Genomic DNA, 7682 nt, shown 5'->3' on the forward strand with positions numbered 1-7682 from the left:
GTATTTATTTTCAAATTAATTCACGTCGTTCCTTAAAATTTAGAAAAAACTGAAATATGGACTCATGGGGCAAGGATAGTTAGAGATAATACGGCACGGTAAAAGCGTGTTAATACCATTGAAAATTTTAAAAAAGTGTTTAATTGTTCTTTTTAGATTGATATACATAATGGTGCGTAATTATATACGGAAAACGAAGCTTATGACCAAGAAATTGGTGGTCGTCTGAAAAAAATTGTTTAAACTTCTGATTCTAGTTCAGATGAATTTTAATATAATAATTGCAATTCAGAAAATGTTCCATACATATTTTTAATACTTGGGATATCAATATTGAATAGTCTAAAACCAGTAAAATAAAAAAAAACAAAAATTTACTGATTTTCTATAACATTTTTGGCATTCGAATTCTTTTAACTATCCTTGCCCCGGTACTGGGGCAAGGATAGTTAAAAATTTTTGTTTACTTTTTCATTCATATCTCGTAGGGATTTGAGTCTACAGTAAAATAATGTACAGCAAAATTATAGCCAAATAATCAGGCTTTCCAAAAATACTTTTCATTTGCAGATACATAATCAAGTTTGGCCGCTAGATCCGAAAAGGTCTTACCTAACTATCCTTGCCCCATCCTCCCCTATATTTGTATAGTTATTTATTTAAATTGAAAAGTTTTAAACATTTTTTATTCGATCGTTTTGTAATAAGGATAAAAAGTTTTTACACTAACAGTCATATTATACTGAATGTCTATTTTTTCCTTGCGAAATCAACATATGGCACATATGAACCTCAAATATGCATTATATATTACGTGCTTCATTTATTTAACTAAAATTTCTTTAATATTATGTTATTAGGTATGTAATTTGGAGTGAAAGACATGTTATTATTCCCTTAAGTCTCGGTTATACCTTATGGTGTTAAAAATTAGCTGCGGTAATATCAGCGTCGCCATATGGTACTCCACATAAAAGATATTTTATTTATTTCCCTTTCTAATTTAAACGTAACAAGAGCTAATAATTCTATAAATCATATTGTTGGAGGCTGTCAATTTTGAATAACAAAAAAAAGAACCTGCAAATTATTTTTATTTCAAAACCAATTTTTTTCTTTAACATCAAGTTCCAGTTTTTTGCAGTAGAAAAAATTGACAGAACTGTAAATATTAATATTGTCGGGGAAAAAAATAATAAGGATGGAAAAGAAATTTAACACAATTGTAACAAGCTTGTCGGTCCATTCAAAACAGCAACTAGAAATTGTTGGAGTAGCAGCTGTTTGCATATCCGGTTTTATGTTTCAATTCCATCAATATGAATAAACACCAGTACGTGAGGTAGTGCGAAAGTGCATTAATATGTATTGGCAATAAATCGATATCGATAATTAAAATCTGCGCAAGTAAGCACCTCCGAGTGCACGTTTATATAAAAGTTCAATTTGTTACATGTAACTGAGCGAGATGACTATAAATATTGCGTTACCCTTTTTAACTGAGATCGTAAATCCGAGTGATTTATGATCCCATCGCCAGAGGAAAAGGCCGTCACTGCCAACCCGTTCAATGTATGCCAGGATTTTCAAGTCCTTTGCTCACTACGAGATTTAGCATCATTTCAAATGGATTATGATTTTTGCAATAATAGAAAAACAGAACTTTAACTTCAATTCTGTCAAATTGATTTTAGTCCTACAAAATGTTGATGTGATTATTTAAGAGTCATAAATTGGTGTAGGGGAGCGTGGGGGGAATTGGAGCCTCTTAACCCTTTAACGACGAGATGTGCTACTTTTCAACATGAAATTCAATCTCTTACAATTAGTAAAAAAAAGCCATAAAAGTTTTTAAAAGTCCATACCCTACTATTTTTGGGGTCGCTCTTTCGAATGGTGTGGTCAAAATTTTCAAAAAATGATATTTAACCCTTCTTTTTGTTACCGGTCACCGTGCGAAGGGAAGGGACCGGGCAAAGAGCGGATTGCTATTTTCGTAGCACCTTGACAGTGACGTCAGAGTAGCTGGGCCTTAGGGGAAGGCAGTTTCTCCGTAGCCGGCGTTAAACAGTGACGTCAGCGATATATCGATCTCTCGATGTTCGATAATCGAGAATCGATCTCTCGAAGTTCGATAATCGATAATCGACTGGGCACCTCGAGATTTAAAGGCTCAGAAGCAGACCGAATTTAGGGGTTAGCTTTTCTGTCAAAACAAATGCGTCAAGTCGATGTGGAATTTAGACACACAAACGTAAACAAACTTGAAGGTTAGAATGGTTTGTTTACATTTCTGGTGTTGGAAATGTGCATTTACACAGAATTAATTAATAAATCTGTAAATGGATGTTGGTTAATGGTTCACTTATGAGAGAAGTTCAAAATTAAGTAAAGTCTGAAAGTTAATAATTAATTGTTATTAATCATAAAATTCAGGAAAAGTTTACAAATAAAGTTGTGTACTGTAGTGGGAAGGGAGAGAGTTACACAATAGTCATACTGCTGTCGTCTTGAGAAATTGCCTCCTGCACAGAGCTCAGAACAGGAAAAATTCCCGCAAAGTTCTGTCAAAGGTGGTAGTTTTTCTCAGTGACGTCAGACCCATTAACCCCAAAAGCCATCGTCCCGTTCGACCACCTCACGCATTCAGCAGATCAAGGAATTTCTTCCCGTAGTGCTGTACTCAGTGTGGTAGTAAATTGGGGTTAAATAGCTAGTGGGTGTAAGGGTTTCGTCGAGAGTTTTGCCTCCTGCACAGAGCTCAGAACAGGAAAAAAAATTCCTGCAAAGCACTTTCAAAAGTGACAACTTTCAATGACGTATGATTGTGCGTAACTCTCGTACGGGGTGAAGTGAGTACTATAGTACCGACTCACGCGCAAAATCAGGAAATAAATCCCGTATTGCCAGTGTGTACGGTAATAGTGCAAGAGCTGGTGTAGTAGTGTAGGTAAAAGAAAAAGAGACAACAGTTTAAGTTGGTCTTTAAAATTTTATTTAAAGTTTTATTTAGGAGGAGACTACGGAAGTAGTTCCGTTACAAGGGTTGGCGGCGAAGTGACTCCCTGACTGGGCATTTTCGTCGCCTTTTATACCCAATAACTCTATGCATAAAAAATCTGCCTCTCGGAAGGGGAAGATTTTTTATACATGTAAGAGGGATAACAAGAGACGAACTTGCTATAGTCAGTTTACATATAACTAACTTAATATTAAAATATAAAATAAACTAAATTAAACATAGAAATCCTAATTTTACATTAATATTATAATAATTGAGACATGATAAGCATATAATTTGCTTAACGTTGTATAATTATATTATAAATATAAGAATATATTTATCTCTTTATTTAATTTAATATTGATTTATTAATTATTTAATTAATACTAATTCATTTATTAATTAAACCATTAAACAATAATCAGAATTAATACTCAAGATAATATAAACGTATTAATAATAAAATTATTATTTTTAAACCTTAAAAGAATTATTTCTCAATGGAAAAATAATTAACATTAAATTGATAAAAAATGAACAGCGATTCAATAAAACATAATAGTGTTGATAATATTAACAGTATTAATAATAACAACACTAATATAATAATAATTATAATAATAAGAATAATAATATTTATACTTAATCAGTCAAATATTGTTAAACTAATTCTTAGTAAAACAATATAAGTATAAGTATCAATGATTATTAAATCATTATTACAATATATCCTGTTAATTTTAAAATTGTTAAAACGAATTTTAACTCGAAGTATATATATATATAGTGGTTGCTGGGCCCTTTGAATCTTTGCTGGGGAGGAATGCGAAAGAGGAAAAGCGGAAACGTAGAGTAGAGAGAGACAGAGATAGAAAAGACAGAGAAAGGCGCGCGGTCAGGGAAATCGACGTGTAAGGCCCAGCTAGACTAATTTTTTCTACATGTCGATGTCGAAAAAGTCAACCCAAGGGAAGATACCACATTTTCACGAAGTTGAGATCTTCAAAAAGAAGGGTTCTCAACTTGTGCAGTGGTGTTTTTCTTTCGCGGAATTTTCACATACATGTGACCGGTATCATTTTTTCAAAAATACTAAAAAAAGTCAAGTTTTTTTAATGTAATTTTTTTCAAAAGAATTTTTTTCTGTGTCTTAACGCTTTTCAAATAGAACAAAAAGTATCAAAAACGTGTTCCCGATAGTTGTATATGAAAAATATTCATTTCTAAATTTTATTTTTTTCGATTTTGAATTTAAAATGGCGCTTGAAGGACAAAAATTTTTTCTTATTTTACGTAAGATGACAAACTTTTTCAAAATTGCTCAAATCTGATTGAAATTTGTTACTCAGGGGTTTTCGTGGTCGCTGATTACGAATCTGATGTCCATTTGCCAAAATTCAAAATGGCGGATCTAATATGGCGGACGAAATACAAAAATTGTTCAGATTTGCTTGAATCTTGTTACTCGGGGGTTTTTGGGGTAGCTGATTACGAATTTGATATCAGATTTTCAAAATTCAAAATGGCGGATCCAATATGACAGATGACTTTTTTAAGAATTAATCGGATTCGCTTGAAATTTGTTACACTGCGGTTTTTGGGTTCGATAATGACGAATCTGACGTTAGATTAAAAAAATTCAATATGCCGGATCCAGAATGGCGGACGAATTTTTCAAAATATCTCAAACCTGATTGAAACACGTTACTCGTGGGTTTTTGGAGTTGCTGGTTGCGAATCCGATGTTAGTTTTTCAAAATTCAAAATGGTGGAATCGATAAGGCAGACGAGGTGTAAAAAAATATCCTTACCAATTCTTATAGCTATTTTATACCAAGCATTTTGAATTTTTAAAAACGAACATCGGATTCGCAATCAGTGGACCCGAAAACCCTAGATTAACAAAATTCAAGTGAATCCGACTAATTTTTTAATTTCGTCTGCCATATTCGTTCCGACATTTTAAATTTTGAAAAACTAACATCGATTTTCTCGTACCATAGATCACTTTTAAATTTTCCTGTCACATATTGTGAAATATAGATAAGTTGATACTGGTAGAGTCAGGGCAAAAAGAGTATAATAATTCCGCCATTTTTAATTTTTGGAATGTGACTTCATATTCGTAATCAGCCACCCTAAAAATACCACACTAACAAATTTCAAGCAAACCTGAGTAAATTAAAAAAATTAGTCTTTCATTATACTTTGGCCACTTTGAATTTGTTGAATCTAACGTCAGATTCGTCATAAGTGACGCGAAAAACCGCAGAGTAACAAATTTCAAGCAAATCCAATCAATTTTTAAAAAAGTCATCTGTCGTATTGGATCCGCCATTTTGAATTTTGAAAATCTGATATCAAATTCGTAATCAGCTACCCCAAAAACCCCCGAGTAACAAGATTCAAGCAAATCTGAACAATTTTTGTATTTCGTCCGCCATATTAGATCCGCCATTTTGAATTTTTAAAAACTAACATCGGATTTGTAATCAGCGACCCCGAAAACCCCCGAGTAACGAGTTTCAAGCGAATCCGATCAATTTTTCAAAAAGTCATCCGCCATATTGGATCCGCCATTTTGAATTTTTGAAATCAGACTTCAAATTCGTAATCAGCGACCACGAAAACCCCTGAGTAACAAATTTCAATCAGATTTAAGCAATTTTAAAAAAGTTTGTCATCTTACGTAATATAAGAAAAATTTTTTGTCCTTCAAGCGCCATTTTAAATTCAAAATCGAAAAAAATAAAATTTAGAAATGAATATTTTTCAAGTACAACTATCGGGAACACGTTTTTGATACTTTTTGTTCTATTTGAAAAGCGTTATGACACAGAAAAAAATTCTTTTGAAAAAAATTACATTAAAAAAACTTGACTTTTTTTAGTATTTTTGAAAAAAGAAGGGTTAAATATCATTTTTTGAAAATTTTGACCACACCATTCGAAAAAGCGACCCCAAAAATAGTTGGGTATGGACTTTTAAAAACTTTTATAGCTTTTTTCTACTAATTGTAAGAGATTGAATTTCATGTTGAAAAGTAGCACATCTCGTCGTTAAAGGGTTAAGGAAAATTATTAAAAAAACCAACTTATCTTTATAATAATACATTGTTTTCATCATTTTCTACTCATTTCGTTATTTATCTTTAATTATGTTTAATTAGAAACTTAAAAAGAGAAAGTAAATTGGAAAAAAAAATTTCAAAAAAAAATACATTTTTTGCCATCACCCAATTTGTGGGGTATTGAGAGCTTTCACTTGAAATTTAAAAAACTTCTATTTTTTAGGAATATTTTTTGTTTTCTAATAGAAAAAAGTGTTAATACTTACAATGAAGCCAAAACTTTAGACTTAGAATAATTTTTTTCCTAAATTATAAATAAATAAAAAATTTTTTAAAAAAAATTAAATTTTTCATTTTTTCCACAAAAAATTATTTTTTAATTAAAAATTTGTTTATAAGGTTATATCTTTTACAATTTTCAAAGAAATAACAAAAGCCGTAACATAGTAACGAAAATTCTTTGGGTTGACACTAATTCTCCCATTACCCCACAGAATTCTTACAGGACAAAATTTGAATAAAAAAATAAAAACATTAACAAATTTTATTATTATCTCGATTTTTATACAAGTATACATATCCACACATATTCACCTATAATATAATGAAAAAACAGAACTAAATAATACGATTTTAACTACTTATGGTGATGTTTAGAAATATTTTGCATTTTACAACGAAAACTCAAAAAATACATTTTCCCTTGTCTTTACTAAAAATTTGTCAAGAATGTGATCATTTGTTTTGGAATGATATAAACAAGGGTTGTAGATAATTTTCTAGACATTGCAGCGAATTTAAAGGCTTTTAAGTACGTGAAATTTAAAAGCTCCCATTACCCCACGCTCCACAGTGGGCCAGATTGCAAAAAACCTGGCCAAAACCCCTAGATGTGTTTAAAAGTGGATGATATTTCTTACTCGGGGGTTTTTGGGATCGCTGATTACGAATCTGAACTTGGTTTTTCAAAATTCAAAATGGCGGATCCAATATGGCGGACGACTTTTTCAAAAATTGTACCAACTGACCTGAAATTTCTTACTCGGGGGTTTTTGGGGTCGCCGATTACGAATCTGATCTTAGTTTTTCAAAATTCAAAATGGCGGATCCAATATGGCGGACGACTTTTTCAAAAATTGTACCAACTGACCTGAAATTTCTTACTCGGGGGTTTTTGGGGTCGCTGATTACGAATATGACGTTAGTTTTTAAAAATTCAAAATGGCGTCTCCAATATGGCGGACTACTTATATAAAAGTCAATGCAATTGCTTTGAAACTTGTTACTCGGGGGTTTTTATGGTTGCTGATTACGAATTTGAAGTCAGATTTTAAAAATTAAAAGTGGTGGATTAAATATGGCTGACAAATTTTCTAAAATTCAATTTAATTTTTCTAAAACTCGTTACTCTGAATTTCGGGATCGTTGATTACGAATCTAAAATCATTTTTAAGAAATTAAGAATAATAGTTATAATATTGCGACGAATTTTAAAAATATTTTTTATTCGTATATAACTGGGTGTCCACAAGTTCTTATACTGGTGCCATTGATGTAGATTAGTTTTAAGATATAATTGAAACATATTTACAGAAGTTTAAAACACAT

Source organism: Leptopilina heterotoma, unplaced genomic scaffold (assembly GCF_015476425.1).
Source record: "Leptopilina heterotoma isolate Lh14 unplaced genomic scaffold, ASM1547642v1 Lhet_347, whole genome shotgun sequence".
Classification (NCBI taxonomy): Eukaryota; Metazoa; Arthropoda; class Insecta; order Hymenoptera; family Figitidae; genus Leptopilina; species Leptopilina heterotoma.